Here is an 18,780-nt window from a genome sequence, read left to right as displayed (position 1 = left end):
CATAACAGGGGGATTCCCTGCCCCCAGCTGCAGCAGCAGCTCCCTGGTGCTGGAGCTTCCACTGGGGTTCCCCCCGTCTAATCACACTAACATGAGATACACACACTTGAGTTGCACCTATCTCAAGGATCTACTGAGATACTCAACATAACAAGGACAAATTCAATTAAGTCATGCAGGTTCTGTCCAGTCTTTTATAACATAAGCAAAGCTCTCAGATTATCATGTCACCCCTTGTGTTGTACCTTTCTACTCATGGAGCTTTCACTTTTCAATTGTAAATAAATATTTGACTACCACACGTCTTCAAGAACTACTGTTCAATCCTAAACAATGGAGGGTGGGATACGAACACTGATATTTTAGCTGAACAAGAGGACAGGACATGAGTGAATTTTAATGTTCTCTTTCAATCTCCAGGTCAGATGAACAAAAAACCCTCTCATACTGCCACTTTATATTTCATTCTGGGATTACTACTAACAATGTGAAGTCACCTTTAAGCGTCACCTGAAATGTCAAATTGATTCTGAAGCACACATGGTCCCCAAGTCCTCAGAGCACAGAGCATTTCCACTGCATATGGACTAAAGAGATCTCAGGATGTTTGTCACCTCAAGCAGGATTCACATTTTTTAACCAAATTCCGAAAAGTCTGGATGGGCAACAGTACATGTTGGACCCTCCCTAGCCTGGCACCCTTGGGACCTGAGCCATCCCAAATGAGGGAATCTGCTGCAGCAGGGGAGTCAGATCACCCTGGACTGCCCCACTCCACCCAATAGGGCTCCTTGCCCCTGGCAGCTCCATGTCTCTGGCCACCGGGGCTCCCCATCCACGGATGGTTGCTCTGCACCACTGGCCACCAGGGCTCCCCATCCTGAGTCAGCAGCTCCACTCCCAGCCATCAGGGTTCCCCTCCCAGGGCTGCTGGTGGCACTGCTCCCAGCTGCTGGGGTTGCCTGCTGCTTGAACAGCTGAGCTCCCAGGAGCTGGCAACCTCTGTAGCTCTTGCCTCTCTGGTTCAGCAACATCAGTGGTCCTGACAGACCACAGGTGTTGCCACACCAGAGAGTCCCAAAGTATTTTTTTGTTTATTGTTAGTCTGAGCTTGAGGCAAGAGCAGCATTTTGGGAGTGGGTAGGGAGGCAGCAGCCGTGCTTACCAGGACAATGCTTGCTCCTCCCATTCCCCTGATTACCAGAGAGAGAGGGGGAGTACACAGATTGGGTGAATTGCTCTTTTAACTCCTCCCCTCAGTGTCCAGGACCAAGGCATGCATGCAAGCCATATATTTTCTCCTTGACCCCCAACAGTCAGAAGGATAGGAAGAGGAGCAAGCAGCATCCTAGTACAAATGGCTGCTGCCACCTCTCATTCCAAAATGGCATCTGTGGCTGCAGGTTGAAAAGGGAGCATCTAAGATTCAGCTTGAATAGGTCCTTACAGGTCCCAGTATACAAGTCTGAAGATGGCTTCCCTAGAGAACTCATTATTTTTGACAAAGGTAAGCAATAGAAGACCCGCAGAAACAACTATCAAATGTGTCCCACATCAAATAAGCTAATAGACATATGTGGAAGGAGCAGAAAATCACCAGAATTAGTTATAGCAGCTGTACTGTATAAAACCCTGTCCATGAGATAAGGGCAAAAATATTATTGGCATGCAATTTGGAAATCCTTTATACAGTCATGCTTTTCCATACACTCCATATCATTAACCTCCCTTCTCTCTCAAATTATGGGCTGCTCCAGAGTATCAATTCATTATATAAATGAAAGGGTGAATCTTAAAGGTCTATCTAATTCTCTCAATTGTTGCCGTACAGCATGTATTACAAGGCGGGGTGGGGGCGGGGATCATGACAGCCCATAAGTAGCAGAGGACAGTATACAGTGAAGCAGTTGGCTGTTAATAAGCTCCATCTATCACCTGGGACATGCAGTGCAGCACACCTGCACTAGAAGAGTACTTAGAATTAGTATGTGACTCAACATAAATGAAAAGGAATATACTGCAATAAAATTGTGGCTTCACAAGACTTCACTCTTTTGGCTACCAGGGTAACTCAGAACTCCATGGGGTGAAACCCAAGCCCTTTTATTCAAAAAACCCCAGGCCTTGCACTTAAGCTGAAGCAGCTTCCATCATTGTTAGCAGTAACTAGAGCTGACCTATGAATTTCTGTCCTGCAGGAGACTCATCTCAGTGCGGTAACGATTGTTCTTCAAGATGTGTTCCCGTGGGCGCTCCACATCAGGTGTCAGGCTTGCCCTGATGCCACAGCTTGGAGACTTTCACAGCGGTAGTCAGCCAGACTGCACCTTTGCAGGCAGCATCCCAGTGCTTTCATGGCTTTTTGCCATGTGCATGGTCCAGCTTGAGCCAGTTCCTTGAATTCACCCCAAAATCTGAAAGACACATGAAAAACAACTCTGGAGCTGGGAGGAAGGGTGGATAGTGGAGCACCCACAGGGACACATCTCAAAGAACAATCATTACTGCACCAAGATGAGTAACTTCTCTTTCTTCTTCGAGTGGTCCCCGTGGGTACTTCACATCAGGTGACTAAGTAGCAGTATCCCAAAAATAAAGAGGAGGGTACCAGAGTTAAGGCTTGTCAGCAACCAAAAGTACAGCTGTTGAGAGGGGAGCATCCCTGGTCAGAGGGTGATGGATGACATAGTGTCTGATGAAGAAGTCACAGGATGACCACATCGCTGCATGGCAGATGTCTCTCAGCAGAATGCCTCCGAAGAATGCTGCTGATGGTGCCATCACTCTCGTGGAGTGCGCCCTAGGCTGGATCAGTAACAGCATATGACTTAAGGAGGAGCACATGGTAATGTAGGAAGTAATAAGTTTGAAAATTCTCTGTGAAGATATAACCTTGCCCTTGGAGCAATCAGCAGTAGATATTAGTAACCTGTCCATCTTGCAGAAAGGTTTAGTTCTTTCAATAGCAAAGGCTAAAGCCCTTTGAACGTCCAAGGAGCAGAGTCTCATCTCGTGAGCCAATGCAAGTGCTCTCGGGTAAAAGGGGGGCAATACAATCAGTTAATTGATAAGGAAGTCAGACAAGACCTTAGGAATGAAGGCCTGGTGGAGCCTTAGCACTATCCCTTCCTTGTTGAACGTGATATATGGCAAAGTTGCCATCAGGGCTGCCATCTCACTGACTTTGCGGGTGAGAAAAACAGTCTTCAGAGTGAGTGACTGAAGTGAGGTAGTAGCTAGAATGGCGGTCTGGACAGAGTTTCCAAGATGAGGTCCTGGCTCCAAGGTGGGGGAATAAGTCAGAGACGAGAGTAGAGGTTGAGTAGACATTTGAGAAAGTGTTTGGTGATTGGGTGTGCAAACACTGACATGCCCTCAATGGTATGTCTAAAGGCTGATATTGCTGCCACGTGTACCTTTAACGAAAAACACCAATCCATCTTGTTTCAGATCAAGTAACTAATCAAGAATCGTGTGTATTGGAGCCTCGAACGGGACCGGGTATCTTGAGGAACACCAAGCTATAAACCTCTTCCACTTTGACAGGTAAGTATTGTGTGTGTTTTGCTGTCTGATATGAAACAATTTTTGTTTGACTTATTCAGAGCAAAGGTGTTCAGAGCTGTTGAACCAACAATCAGCCAGGCCATGGGGTGGAGACTGGGAAGCTGGGGATGTAGGAGTGATCCCCTGTTCTGGTTTAGAAGATCTGGAAGGTTGGGGAGTGGATGAGGAGGGCATGGAGACATCCGTTGGAGAAACGGGAACCAATGTTGATGGGCCTATGCCAGAGCTGTTAGGATTAGTCTGGCTCCCTCCAGAATGGCTTTAACCAGGATTCTCAGTTAGAGAACCATGGAAGGAAATGTGTACAGCAGAGGGCCCTTTCAACTGGGGAGGAATACGTCACCTAGAGAGCCCAGTCCTACTCCCAACCTGGAACAGTAATAACAATACTTCTTGTTATTGTGGGTCGCAAAAAGGCCTATGTGAGGAAATCCCCATCATTGGAACATACATCAGAGAATGTTAGTGCAGAGTTCCCATTCATGATCCTGTGTAAATCGTCTGCTTAGCATGTCTGCTGTGTGTTGTTGACTCCTGGTAAGTATGATGCTACCAGCATTATATTGTTTCGAATGCACCAGTTCCAGAGGCAAATGGCCTCTACACAGAGAGAACGGGATCGTGCACTGCCCTGACAATTGATGTAATACATCATGGCAATGTTGTCTGTAAATATTCTGACTGTTGAATTGAGAATGAGATTGAGGAAGTGCTTGCAGGCATTGAATAATGCTCTGAGCTCCAGAAGGTGTATATGCAGGGATGCCTCATGAAAGACCATCCACTCTGGATGGAAATCCCATTCATATGAGCCCCCCAAACCTAGGAGGGACACATCTCTGGTTATGAGGTATGGAGGTTGAGGCTGACGGAAAGGCATGCCTGAAAAAAGGTTACCACACACCATCCATCATCACCAAGAATCTAGAACATGGTGTTGCAGTGATACCACTTTGTGAATGTGGTGTCTTGTGGGCATATAAACAGTTTCTATCAAATGTTGTAAGCAACGAAATCATAGCCTGGCACGTTGGACCACGTAAAAATTTTGCAGACACATGATAATTTGCACTGTCAGGCTGTGCCTCATGATGTCGATGAGAGAATGGGTAGTTTGAAAACCACTGGAGTGGTAAATATGCCCTGACAGTGACAGAGTCTAACCAAGCACCGATAAACTTGAGAGCCTGAGTGGGCTCGGTGACTGACTTCTGGTTGTTTATGATAAGACCGAGAGAAAGAAAAGTAAGTTTGGTAAGGCGTATCATATTGAGTGTGTCCACCCACAACTGGCCTTTCAATAGGCAGTCATCCAGGTGCAGGAATGTTATGATATCATGGTGACAAAGATATACTGTGACTACTGACAGGATCTTGGAAAATATCCTAGGCACCGTCAGAAGACTGAAGGGTAGAACTGTGTACTGAAAATGTTCCTCACCCACTGTGAAATGAAGGAAGTGTCTTTGGACAGGATGAATGGTTACATGAAAGCAGGCATCTTGGAGGTCGAGGACTGCAAACCAATCACCACTGTCTAATGCCTGAATTATGGAGGTGATGGTGACCAACTTGAACCACTGTTTTCTGAGATTCAGGGTTCGAAGTTCTAATATTGGTCTCCACCAGCTGGTTTTCTTCTGAGTGATTAAGTACCATGAATAAAACCCTGTTCCTCAGCTCCTATGGAGAGGAGATGATCTGTTTCTGTTTTATGAGAGGAATACTTGAAGAGGGATGGGGTAGGTGGAGTACTCAGTGGAATGGAGTGGAAGGGAATGACATATCCCAATGAAATTTTCGCCAGCATTCATCTGGCTGACATAATCTCAGGACAACGATTGTTATATGGTCTTAGATGCTTGTGGAAGATTGGCATAGGAGGTTGGCAGTGTGAGGCACTGGTGGTGGTAAGGTTTAACTTAACCAATGAGTCAAACCTGCTGTCTGGACTATTGTGCAGGTTATTTATGTGGTGGTTTGTTTCTGGTGTCTCGACGGTCTTTGCATAGATTGGTTCTGGTCATATCCCCGTTGTTGGAAGGTGGGGGTCTTTAGAAGGAGGAAATGTATTTCCTTTGGTAAGGGTAGTAGTGTCTGCACCAGTAAGGCCAGGAGTACATACCCAGTGTCCTCAGAGTCGCGCATGAATGTTTGCTGGAATAGAGGACATCATCTGTAGTCGTAGCAAAGAACTTGGACTTATCAAAAGGTAAATCTTCCACCTTTCCTTGCAGCTCCTTCAAAACCTCTGAGGCCTGCAGCCAAGAGGCCTGCCTCATGACAATTGCTGTCACTGTGGAACGTGCTGCAGTGTCGGCAACATCCAGGACTATTTGGACTCTGGTCCTGGAAGCGGTGTAGCCTTCCTGTACAATGGCTTGAGGACAGCCTTTTTGGAATCTGGCAAATGGTCGATTAGAGATGTCAGTTTGGTATAGTTGTGGAAACTGTGATTAAATAAGTGTAAGGAATGTGGCAGCAGGAAAGCAAAGCTGCTGAAGGCTGGGAGGAATGTGTCTCCCAAAGTTCATCTGCATGAGAAGGCAAAGGGCTGCATGTGTGATACTGAGGCTGGGAGGAATGTGTCTCCCAGAGATCATTTGCATGAGAATGTGAAGGTGTGCATGTGTGATACTTTTCAGGCAAAGCCTAATGGGTAGCAAGTAAGACATGAGATTTGGTCTATTGTAAATACATTGTTGTAAAATCACAATTTAAGCTGACACTCAGTGTGGGAGTTGTGAGATCTCACCAATACTCTGGGTTGTTGTGGGGGGGACAGGGCAGTCACAATAGCTTCATAAGACACTGATTACACAGGGCTTCCTGGTTTAAAGCATTGTAAGGGATGAGGGGAGGGATACTAGTTGAGCCAGCTTGTTGAATGCCTTAGCCATACACCTATAAGCCTAGCTTGACTAGTCCTCCCCACTTGTTGAAAGACAGAGCTGGATATTAGGGTGTTCATGAAACCCTCTGGGTGATATTAAGAGCTGAAATCACAATGTGGCAGCTGAGGCTGTAGTAGTAGCAGCATCCTTCAGTCTACGTAGACTATGGATCGTGCCCTTTGTATTTCCATTTGGGATCATCATTTGCAGTGTGGACTGTGAAGGCCCACACCAGAGTGACAGTCCTTGCTGCATCTGTTGCATGTGTAATGGGTGTCTGGCAGGTTCTTACTGTGCTTTCTGCGGGCTCACTTCCCCTCTGTTAGCTGTCTGATCCTCATCTCACCCTTCTGAAGGCGCTTGTGTAGTTCCTGCCTCCATCTGCTGCGATCGTCTCTCAGCTCCTCCCAGATGTCTGGCTTGATGTCTACCTCCCTGAGGTCCCTCTTGCAAACATCTTTGTAGCGCAATTGGGGGCGTCCGGGAGGGCTTTTACCAGAGGCTAGCTCATCACACAGGATGTCTTTTGGGATCTTTCCATCATTCATCCTGTGGACGTGGCCAAGCCAGCGGAGCTGCCACTGCCCGAGGAGGGTGTGCATGGTTGGGATTCCAGCTTGCTCAAGGATGGCGGTGTTGGACAGTGTCCTTCCGCAATATTCCAAGGATGTGCCTGAGGCAGCGCAAGTGGAAGATGTTCAGCCTCTTTTCCTGGCAAGCGTACAGGGTCCAAGACTCGCTGCCGTAAACGAGGGTGCTGAGGATGCAGGCTCTGTAGACTTCCATTTTGGTGTGGGTGTATAACGATGTTATTCCACACTCTCTTGCTGAGTCTGGACAGAGTTGCGGCTGCTTTTCCAATCCTCCTATTTAGCTCAGACTCCAATGACAGGGTGTCACTGATGGTGGACCTGAGGTAAATGAACTCGTGGATGACCTCTAAAGAATAGTTGTCAGTGCTGATTGATGGAGGTTCAGCAATGTCCTGAGCAAGTACGTTTGTCTTCTTTAGGCCGATGGAAAGCCTGAAGTCCTTGCATGCTTTGGAGAACCGATCCAGCAGTTTCTGAAGCTGGTCTTCTGTGTGTGACACTACAGCAGCGTCATCTGCGAACAGCATATCTCTGATAAGGAATTCCTGCACCTTAGATTTAGCTTTCAGCCTTGCAAGATTAAACAGTTTCCCATCAGATCTTGCATGCAAAAAGATGCCCTCTGTTGAAGATCCAAAGGCGTACTTCAGGAGGAGCGTGAAAAAGATCCCGAACAATGTCAGAGCAAGGACGCATCCTTATTTGACGCTGCTCCTGATGCTGAAAACATCCGATAATGCGCCGTCATATTGGATGGTTTCTCTCATGTCTTCGTGGAAAGACTGGATCATCTTGAATAACTGTGGTGGACAGCTTATCTTGTGGAGCAGTTTGAACAGTCCATCCCTGCTGACCAAGTCGAAGGCCTTGGTCAGGTTGATGAAGGCAATATAGAGTGGCTTCCTCTGCTCCCTGTATTTCTCCTGAAGCTGCCTCACAGAGAAGACCATGTCAACGGTAGATCTCTCTGTGCAGAATCCGCACTGTGATTCGGGATACACCCTCACAGCAATCTTCTGGAGTCTGCTGAGGATGACTCGAGCGAACAGTTTACCAGTGATGCTTAGGAGGGAGATTCCATGGTAATTGTTGCAGTCGCTTCTGTCTCCTTTGTTCTTATATAAGGTTACAATGTTAGCGTTGTGCATATCCTGTGGAACCTCTCCCTCTCTCCAGCACAGGCACAGTAGCTCATGTAGGGGTTCCAGGACAGTGTCTGTGGCACACTTGATTACCTCTCGTGGTATACCATACTGGCCCGGGGCCTTTCCTATTGCAACGCTGTCCATGGCTTTCTTCAGTTCATCCACAGTTGGTTCCTGGTCCAGTTCGTCCATTACTGGTAGGAGCTTGACGGCATCGAGGGCTGTAGCAACCACAGTGTTCTTGCGTGAGTACAGCTCGGAGTAGTGCTCGACCCAGCGCTCCATCTGTTTGGCTGTCAGTGATGACTTCACCAGATTTGGATTTCAGAGGTGCCGTCTTGTTCTGGGTGGGTCCTAATGACTTCTTGATGCCCTCGTACATTCCCCTGAGGTTACCAAAGTCAGCACTGGTCTGGATGCTGCTGCACAGTTCAAGCCAATAGTTGTTGGCACAGCGCTTGGCCGTCTGCTGGACTGTTTTTCTGGCTGCTCTGAGTGCTTGCAGGTTACTCTGGCTTGGTGAGCGTTTGTACTCCAGGAGTGCAGCGCGCTTCTTTTCAATGGCTAGAATCATCTCATCGGAGTTAGCTTCGAACCAGTCATTTGTGTTTCTAGCTCTTCTTCCAAACACTGACAAGGCTGTGTTGTACATTGTATCCCTCAGATGCTGCCACCTGGACATCACATCAGCACCCCCAGGGCTGCTGTGCAGATTCTCCTCGAGGGTCTTTCTGAACTATTCGGCTCTCTCTGAGTTTGCTGTCTTTCTGGTGTCAATGCGGGGCCTTCCAGTTGGTTTAGAGTGGTACAGCTTCTTGGGAATCACCTTGAGTTTGGAGCAAACTAGCGAGTGGTCTGTATCGCAGTCGGCACTATGATAGCTGCATGTCAGAAGGACGTTTTTGAGGTTATCACATCTAGCGATGACCACGTCTAGTTGATGCCAGTGTTTCGAGCGTGGGTGTCTCCATGACACTCTGTGCTGTGGCTTGGTTTGGAAAAATGTGTTTGTGATGCAGATTGTGGTACGTGCAAAATTCAAGAAGACGCTGTCCGTTTTCATTCATTTTTCCCACACCGAAGTGGCCTAAGCAGGAAGGCCATGAGTCACGATCGGCTCCAACTCTCTCATTGAAGTCACCCAAAATGTACAGTTGTTCGCGAGCAGGTATTTGCGCTATGGCAGCACTAGGCACGTCATAGAACTTGTCTTTTATTTCCAGTGCGGCGTACAGGGTCGGAGTGTTAAGTGATGATCAGGTGGACAGGACTGGCACAAGTTTGAAGTATGGCCTGAAGGAGTCTTTCTGATCTGCCCATGACTAATTCCACCATTTGTAGAAGGGTGTTTCTGATGGCAAAGCCAACACCATGCTCCCTGGGTTCTTCTTGGGCTTTACCCTGCCAGAAAAAGGTGTAGTCCTTTTCCTTTAGAGATCCCGAATCTGTGAGTTGCATCTCTTGCAGAGCAGCAATGTCAGCTTGGAGCCTCTTCAGTTCCTCATCGATGACAGCAGTCTTTCGGGTGTTGCTGATGTCCTGATCTTCAGTAAAACCAGTCAGCATGGTCTGCACATTCCAGCAAGCAAGCTTAAAACTTCGATGGTTTCCTTTTTTTGTTAATTTTCTTATTGGTTTGCCTGGTGCTCAAATTTCAGTCACTTGTCAGGTTTGGGAACCTTAAGCCTCAAGCACCCAGTGAGGCAGGTGAACTGTGGCGGGACAGTACCCTTCTGGATGGGGGCTGCCCAGCTTGAGGCGGGCAGTGACTGTCCAGTGAGATGCGACAATCTCTCCGACCATTGAAGGCAACCCCTGGCACTCGTTCTCTACGCCAGTCAAGCAAGTGCTTATAACCGGTATCTGTTACCTCCTGTGTTAGTTCAACGCTGCTAGTGATGCTGGACTACCTCTCCAGGCGCGAGCTTGGGCAATTTTTTGGGATCCTGGGCTGCCCAGACACCAGTGTTCCCCTCTCAGCTTTACTGATATAGTCCAAAGGAGAGGATAACCTGTACGTCTGGTACCAGCTCAGCTGCAGGAGTTGCCGGGTCAATGCCAGAAGTTGGCACAGAACCGCCTTAGGACTCCCCTCCGGATTTTCTGTCAGGGTTTACTCCCTTAGCCTTGCTCCTTCCCAGGATAACCCACAAGGCAGTGGGGCATGGAGAATGTGAGTAACGATCCCACTACCTCTTGCACCTCCCTGGCACCACGTGTTCCCAAAGCTCCCCATGGCCTGACAACCTCTTCACCTCCCCAGGACCCTCCTCCCCACCTCTCTGCCTCCCATCACCCCTAGATCCCTCCTCCCTCCCCCCTTGTCCCCCATTCACCCCCATGTCCTCCCATCTCACCACACTGCCCCCTATCAGCTCTCATCACCTCCAGGTCCCCCTTCCCCCAGCCTCTCCATACCTGGCCGCACGCTGCTGCAGCCCCACATCCTCCAGGAAGGTGCCAATCTTGCAGCCCAGCCGCACCCTGGGTCCCTGCCAAAGCTACCAACTCTTCTTCTGGCTGCAGCTGCCCCTGGAGCCCCACGGAGCTGCTGTGGGACGCGCATGCAGGGATCACAGGACTGGGACTGGAACCCCAGGCAATCTGAGCTGGGCATGCCACCACCAGCCCCCGTGGGTGCCGCCATCCGCACAGCCATACCACACGCCCCCAAACCACATGCCCACCACCGACACCCCTCGGTGTGGCCCCCCGCCCCCCACACTCCCCCAAGCCCACTTGCGTCCCACTGCCCACACTGCACCCTGGGGGTGGCGGGTCCCTCAGCTCCAGCCAGCAGTTGAGAACGCCGCCGCCATAACCATCTTGCCTCCCCTTACCCCTGTAGAAGTAACTAGCTCCCTCTAAGCTCCCCCTCCAAACTCCCCTCTCAAAACTCCCTCCTTTTAGCAACCACCTTGTTTGCAAGCGCCCGGTTGCAAGCTCCCTGGTCGCTTTCCAGCAGGGTTTCAAAAGCTCTGCCCTTCCTGAGAGCCCTTCCCTCTGACTACCGCTCAGCCAATCGACATGCAGAGTTCACATTTCAAACCTAAACCGAATCAAGGCTAACAGCTTCCAACTGCCAGCCTGAGCACATGGCCTTTCAAACAAACAGACAGCTCAGCTGAGGCCATGCAGAGCTGAAATCACAGGGTTCTGCCTCAGGGCAATCCCCAGCAGTGTGATCGGTAAGGGAGCAACGATGGCAACCGGCGGGCAGCCGGTAGGAGCAGCGGCCGGTAGGAGCAGCAGTGGGTGACGGCAACTGGCAGGTGGCCGGTAGGAGCAGTGGCGGACGACAGCGACTGGTAGGAGGAGCGGCCAGCGGCCAGCAGGTGGCAGCAAGGAGATGCTGCAGACAAGTGGACAGCTAGTACTGCCCTGGTGATGTATCTGTGGGCTCTGGGTTCGGGACTGAACCGCAGGAGGTACACCCTGTAACTGTGCGTGGGGGTAAAGGGCCAAGAGCCCCAGCAAGAGACTTGGTTCCACTGCATATGGGGATGGTATCTCGGTAAAGGGGTTTGTCTCTTCTAGGGGAGCCTTCAATTCCCGAGGGTGTGGGTGGCTCCTTTCCCCAAACCCTGTAGCCATTTCCCAACTTTTTCCAGGTGACCATCAGCTTTTGGTACACCAGTGTTGGATTTTCTCTATTTCAACATCTTGCTGCAGTGTGTCCTTCCTGACCACATTTGTAGCAGAAGAAGGATCCTATACTTGGCTGACCTGTAGAAGTAGTGGCCCTGAGCCCAGCCTTATGGACCATTGCTGCTAGCTGTTCACCACTCCCTGGTGCCCGGGCTGAACCTACAGCGCCCCTCAGTTCGTCCACCTGCACCATCAAGTCTGGCACTTTCTGGGCGAGCTCCTCTCCACTGTTCACTAACAATGTTTTGGAGGGTTGTGAGAGGGCTATGCCACCATGTTTGGACAGCTGAGTGCCCCCACTTTCACTGGTGGCCCGCCTTTCTTCCTCTTCTCGGATCTCTTTAATCAATTGCAAATAGCTGGGTGGGGCCTCCAGTCATTCTCTTAACTGAAAGTGGAATAGGATTGGGTGCTGGTATTGTGCTCCCCTCACAATTTGGGACGCTCAGGTTTGATCCATTTGCTCCGCTGTGATGGCTCCGTGCAAGACAACTCTCTGCAGTAGTTTCTCCAACCTCTGAACATATGTTGATAACTTTTCGCCCCTGTGCTGTCCGGTATTCAGGAACTTGCAATAAACTTCCTCCGAATCTTCAGTCCTCCCAAAAGCATGATTGAGAGCTTCTAAGCAGTCATTTGCACTTGCCTCCGGACTACCCAGCTTCACCGTGTGAATCACATCCAGCGCAGGACCCAGGAGACTCTCTATCAGGCGCCTTCTCTTCTCGGCTTCAGGTATTGCCCACTCTCGGACCATTTCAGTGGCATGTTCTAACCAGGGTTCAAACACTTCTTCCCCTGGTATTGAGACCGCACCTCCAGAAAATAAGCATAACTTACGGTATGAACTAGACTCATGATGAGGTCGCAGGACCTTCTCCAACGCTTGTCCCAAAGCTTTGGCCCATACATCCGTAGAAGGGCCAGGGGCCAATGGTTCAGCACTCAGTAGACTCTACACATATGCCGTAGTCTTTCCTTCCTGTGCCAAGAAGGCTATCATCTTCTCAAACCCGGCATGTGAGCCAGGGCCCGTTGCAAAGGCCTTGGCGATCACAACTTTCAATGTGCCAGTGGGAGTCTTTATCTCACTTGGGATCTGCAAAGAGTCCACAGCCACTGGCAGTTCACATAGCACCACAAAGGCTTTGTCCTCTACTTGAGGTCTAGGCCCCCATATGCGACACCTCATTAGAGAATCAATGGCTTTTGTTAGAAGGGCCTCAATTGGGCCATCTTCCATTCCCTCAGGTATCCCTAAAACTAACAGACAATTCCTAGGATCGATACTGAACTCCTCACACCAGTCTTCTAGCATATGGCCAGCCATGGTATAAACTCTACCTTATCCTGCAACAACAGAACTGCTTCTTACAAATATATGTGTGTGTGTGTGTGTGTGTGTGTGTGTGCGCGTGCGCGCGCGCGCGCTTGCAAGGGGTACTGGTACTACCCAGCAGAAGACATACCGGACGAGCCCCCACTTATGTAACCCTTCTATTAATGCCAGGTGCCTGCCAGAAGGGCCGGGTTCAACTCCTGGGGGGTTTCCTGTCAAGGATACAACCAACCAGCTCGAGCCCCCACCCAGTGGCCTGGGACAATTTCACCCCACTTGCTGGGTGTCTGTAAGGTGGTTCTCCCCACCCCTCGCAAGCACAGAGTCTAAGATAGAAACAGCTTGTTTAATGACCATAACCTACCCCAAGGTTACAGTGATAGATGCAGTATATCTAAGCAGAGAAGAGATAAACCCCTTTATCAAGATACCATCCCCATATGCAATAGAACCAAGTCTCTTGCTGGGGCTCTTGGCCCTTTACCCCCACACACAGGGTGTGCCTCCCGCGGTGCAGTCCCGAACCCAGAGCCCACAGATACATCACCAAGGCAGTACGAGCTGTCCACTTGCCTGTAGCATCTCCTTGCTGCCACCTGCTGGCCACTGGCCATGGCTCCTACCAGCCACCCACCAGTCCACCGTCATCTGCCGCTGCTCCTACCGGCCGCCCGCCAGTCACCATCATCGCTCCCTTACTGATCACACTGCTGGGGATTGCCCTGAGACAGAATCCTGTGATTTCAGCTCTGCGTAGCCCCAGCTGCTGTTCTATGATTTCAGTTCTTAATATCTCCAGTGGGGCTTCATGAACACCCTAGTATCCAGCTCTATCTTTCAACAGGTGGGGAGAGCTAGTCAAGCCAGGCTTATAGCTATATGGCCAAGGCATGGGCAGGGCCAACACACTCAGCAAGCTGGCTCAACTAGTATCCCTCCTGCTCATCCCTTACAATGCTTTAAACCAGGAAGCCCTGTGTAATCAATGTCTTATGCAGCTATGGCGACTGCCCTGTCCCCCCACAACAACCCAGAGCACTGGTGAGATCTCACAACTCCCACACTGAGTGTCAGCTTAAATTGTGATTTTAAAACAATGTGTTTACAATAGACCAAATCTCATGGCTTACTTGCTACCCATTAGGCTTTGCCTGAAAGATATCACACGCGCGCACACACACACACACACACACACACACACACACACACACACACCCCTTTGCATTCTCATGCAAATGATCTCTGGGAGACACATTCCTCCCAGCATTCAGCAGCTTTGCATTCCTGCTGCCACATTCCTTACATAAGTGTGCTACATAATTTGCCATTCTTAAGAGCAGGGTAGGTGATGAATACATTTTTCTTCCAAACAAGTCCAGTTTCTTTGATTCTTTATCCATGTCAGACATTTTATATTGGGGCACCTTGGATCTGGGTTGTGATGCCTTTACTACCAGAAAGTTAGGCTGAGGATGAGTAAATGAAAATTCCATGCCCTTGGAGGGGACAAAATATTTCTTGTCCACCCTCTTATTGGTAGCCAGGGCTGAAGCTGGCATTTGTCAGATGTTATTTGCAGCCTCCATTATCATGTTGTCCAGGAGGTTAGTGATCATTGAAGAGGTGGCTGGTCTTAAGTTCTTCAGCAGTCCATGCTGCTTCTCCTGGCCTTACACCATCTGAATGTCCTGGCTAGCCACCACTCTCTTGAGTAGTTCTTGGAACTGTCTTAGATCATCTAGCACCAAAACGTCCCCCAGGATGACTGCCTCATCTGGTGAAGATGAAGACAAATCAGTGGGAGAAGACCCACGTGGGATGTCCTCCACTTCACACACTGGAAGCTCCTCCATTCCAGAGTGATGAGGTACCAGGGACGGAGGTCAAGGTTCAGATACAGGTGCTGAAGGGGCCAGTGAGCCCCATGGTGACCAATAAGCGCTGATGGATCTCTCATAAGATCTACTTGTGTCATAATGGTGCAAGCCTTGTGAGTATTGATGCAAATACAAATAGTGGTGCTATCTGGGGATGAACACCTGGAGGTCGAGTGATGTTTATGAGTGTGGTGATGAGGCAAGTATGGAGCATATGACAGCCTGGAAGAGGGTAGGGGGAACATGGAGATGTATCTAAAATGATGGTATACACACTCGGGCTGATCCAGGAAAGGCAAAGGAGGTCTTAGGAAGGGTGATGGGATCGATCAGGACTGTTCAGCAGTTGGAGGTAGAATAGGTGAGTGAGGCTGAGGAGGCGACAGAGATGGCCCTGGAGAAAAGGTTGGAGGCATGGAATCCAGGACAGGGCTTCAGTGGTGATGAGATTTAGATGCCACTTTCTATGATGCTAGGGAAGAAATGGTCCCCACTGGTGCCGAGGCATGTGGTGCCAATGGAGCAGCTGGTGCTGATAAATTTCCAGCTGGTGCCATGGGGCTCGGTGCCACACATCTGACTGCCAGTGCCAATGAGCTTGGTGCCGCAGGTCTAGCTGCCAGTGCAAGATGTTAGGCAGCGATGCCATGACAGTTGGTTTAAGTGTCGGCACAGGTGATTTCGTGGGTGGTGCTGCAGGCATTGGAATAGCTCGCAGTTCCCATCAGGACTGCAATGCCAGAACCAGAGTCAAAGGCTTCATTTTTGGCTGTTTTTCCCCAGAGGCAATGATTGTGGTGGTGCCGCTGTCCTCAATATTGCTCGTCCTGCCCCTCGATAACGAAGGTAAGGATCGAGTCGGTGATGTTCTAAGTTTTTTTATGAGAGGCTGAGCCAGGTGATAAGGTCCTGCACTTCTGAAGGATCAGTGCATCCGCAGGGCCCATAGACTCAGCACTGGTAGGCTGAAGAGCCTTGTCGAAGGGAATCATTCAAAGCTGCATTTCTCTGTCCTTGTGGGCTCTCGCAGTCAATTTTGAGAAGTGGGGGCAATTCTGTGGGACATGCCCCTCACCTAAACACCAGATACACCAGTGGATATCTGGTGCCAGCTTGGCCTCATGGCAAGAATCACATTTCTTGAATCAGGGTGTGTCTGGCTTGATCGCAATTTGAAGAAGAAAAACCTTTTTGTAAATGGGAACTATATCTACCAACAACTATACTACCTACTAACATTACTAACAAGAACAAGAACAAGATTAAATAAAAATAGCTTTGAACATGTGTTTGTGGAGACAACAAGCAATCCATCTGCAGCCGTGGGTGGTTAAGAGGAACTGGCTCAAACCTGACAGCGCACATGACCAAAAGGGCACAAAACCACCAGGACGCTGTCCATGCATGCGCAGTCCAGCTGACTCCGCTGTGAAAGTCTCCAAACAAGTAGGACAAGCACCAGGACAAGCCCGACATCTGATGTGGAGCACCCACAGGGACCACTCAAAGTAGAAATCATGATATTTAATGTTTTCACTCCAACTTGGTGTGAAAAGTAGAAACGCCATTTTCTCATGAAAAAAATGGATTTTGTGAAAACAGAATTTTCTGTCAAAAAGTCACTCCTGACCAGCATTAGCTGTAGAGTTCAGGGACTCTGTGCACACAGCTGAGCACTTTTGATTCCATCCAATACAGGATGGTACACATACCTCCTAGCCAGTGTATTATAATACTTGGGGCAAGAAAAACATTTTAAAGAGATATTTTACTTCCAAAGAAACATTACTAAGGAGTATTATCCTACAAAAAGCACCCAACAGAGTGAGGTCAGCAAATAAAGTAGTCTGAGCAGCACACTCATTTGGATAATGTGTACATTATCCCTTAGGAAGACAGTGAGTGTGTTTACTCAGATCCAGAAGAGCTCAGTCTTATAGGAAGCTGACTGCGTCATTTAATCACATTCCTCTGGTATAGAGATGGTGTGAAATCCCAGGGTTACAGCTCATGGAGTAACAATCTCTTCCTTAGATCCCTGGTACGCTGGAGTAGTAGTGAAGTGTACTAGCCTTTAGATAGTACAGCCTTCTCCTCCTGGAACTCCTGGTCAGCCCCATGTGATGTTACATCCCATATTCTTCTTCATAGAAATATTGTTATATTAATATGGCTTAACAAATGTTTTATGCAAGATGGGTCATGTGGGATATCACTGGAAAGGTTATGATTTACTTACCATTATTCTAATTGTTTGTGTAATGTTGACTAACCCTCAGTGTTTGAAAGGTATTATGTACCCTCTCAGCCTTCTCTTTTCCAAACTAAACAAATCCAATTCTTTTAATCTTCTCTCATAGGTCATATTTTCTAGACCCTGAATCATTTTAGTTGCTCTTCTCTGGACCCTTTCCAATTTCTCCACCTTTCCTAAAATGTGGGGCCCAGAACTGGACACAGTGCTCCAGTTGAGGCCTACATGAGTTTACACTATATAGGACTCTATACAGCACCAAACAATATAATTTTGGGTGTGTACATCAAAGTGCTGGGCAATTCCCCAAGCTCTGTCTTTCCACACAGAGCTGACTGTAGCCTCTCTATGATTCTACAGGTGGGTGGGTGTGCTGCAAGACAGGGTGAGGGACCCTAGGCTGGCTGAATGGGCAGGCTTGAAAGGACCAGAGGACATGAGGTGGCACCCTAGAAGGGAGGTCCAAACCACCAGACCCCTCAAGCCCAGGTCAGCTGGCACAGGACAGCTGCAGGTGTTGAACTGCAGTTCAGACAAGACTAGAGATAAGCAGGAAGAGAGGGCACTCATGAAATGCATAAAATTGAACCAAAGTATGCAGATTTCTACCTTGGATTACAGCAAGTTGATCCACAAGTCTTATTATATGCGAAGAACCTCACTGCAGTCAGTGGGGCTCTGGACAATAAATTCAGGTCTTGTCTCCAGTAACACACTGAATTGGTACTGTTGTGATGAGTGCACCTCTTGTCTGGGCTGCCAACACTCCAAGGCGGCCTTTTTCTAAGAGAACATTTATTTTTTGCAGGTAGTCCAAATGACACTGTTGAAGAAATCTTACAAACACAGCATGGAGTATCAAACAATTGGAAGAACTTAATACATCCAGATTAAGGCAAATGAAGAAGTAAACTAAATTCCAGAACTCAGTACTTCAGACAGTGATCTCCCTGGCAGCAGCCACATCATTTGATCAAGGGATCTCCAGCACCTCTGCTAATTTTAACTACAGCAAAATGTATTACGAGTGTGGCAACTTTTCAGGGAACTGGATATCAAATTCTTACAAATGTATAAAGGTGACACCAACACACAAACCCATTTCAGCAGAGTCTCTGAAGGGAACACTTATTAATTTGAATAGTAACAGAGAGGAAGCCGTGCTAGTCTATACACTATCAAAACAAAAAGCAGTCAAGTAGTCTTATTAATTTGTGGTTACAGAGTCTCCTCAGGTAAATACCCTGAAACACTAAAAGGATCCCTTTTAAACTTTCCAAAAATATTCACCTTTGGGATGAGAGCATCACTTTTCAGAAAATTCTGAACGCATTATAAGCAGACAAATGCCTCACAGCCACAACTGTAGTCCTGCTACTACAGTATTATACTCCATGTTATAACTGACTTCAGCACTGAAATTCAGCACCAGGACTAGCACAGAATCCACTTGCATTTTACCT

General features: G+C 48.5%; 1 protein-coding gene across 1 annotated transcript in view; it reads right to left on the bottom strand.

Moving 5' to 3' along the window:
• RELN (reelin) overlaps positions 1-18,780 on the bottom strand; it is a 543,431-nt gene that overhangs the window by 477,455 nt on the left and 47,196 nt on the right. The gene's annotated exons all lie outside the window — the stretch shown is intronic.

The sequence above is a fragment of the Carettochelys insculpta genome, chromosome 1 (assembly GCF_033958435.1).
Source record: "Carettochelys insculpta isolate YL-2023 chromosome 1, ASM3395843v1, whole genome shotgun sequence".
In the NCBI taxonomy this organism is placed as follows: Eukaryota; Metazoa; Chordata; order Testudines; family Carettochelyidae; genus Carettochelys; species Carettochelys insculpta.
Note: the sequence above shows the minus strand (reverse complement) of the source record. Positions and strands in the feature narration are given on the sequence as shown.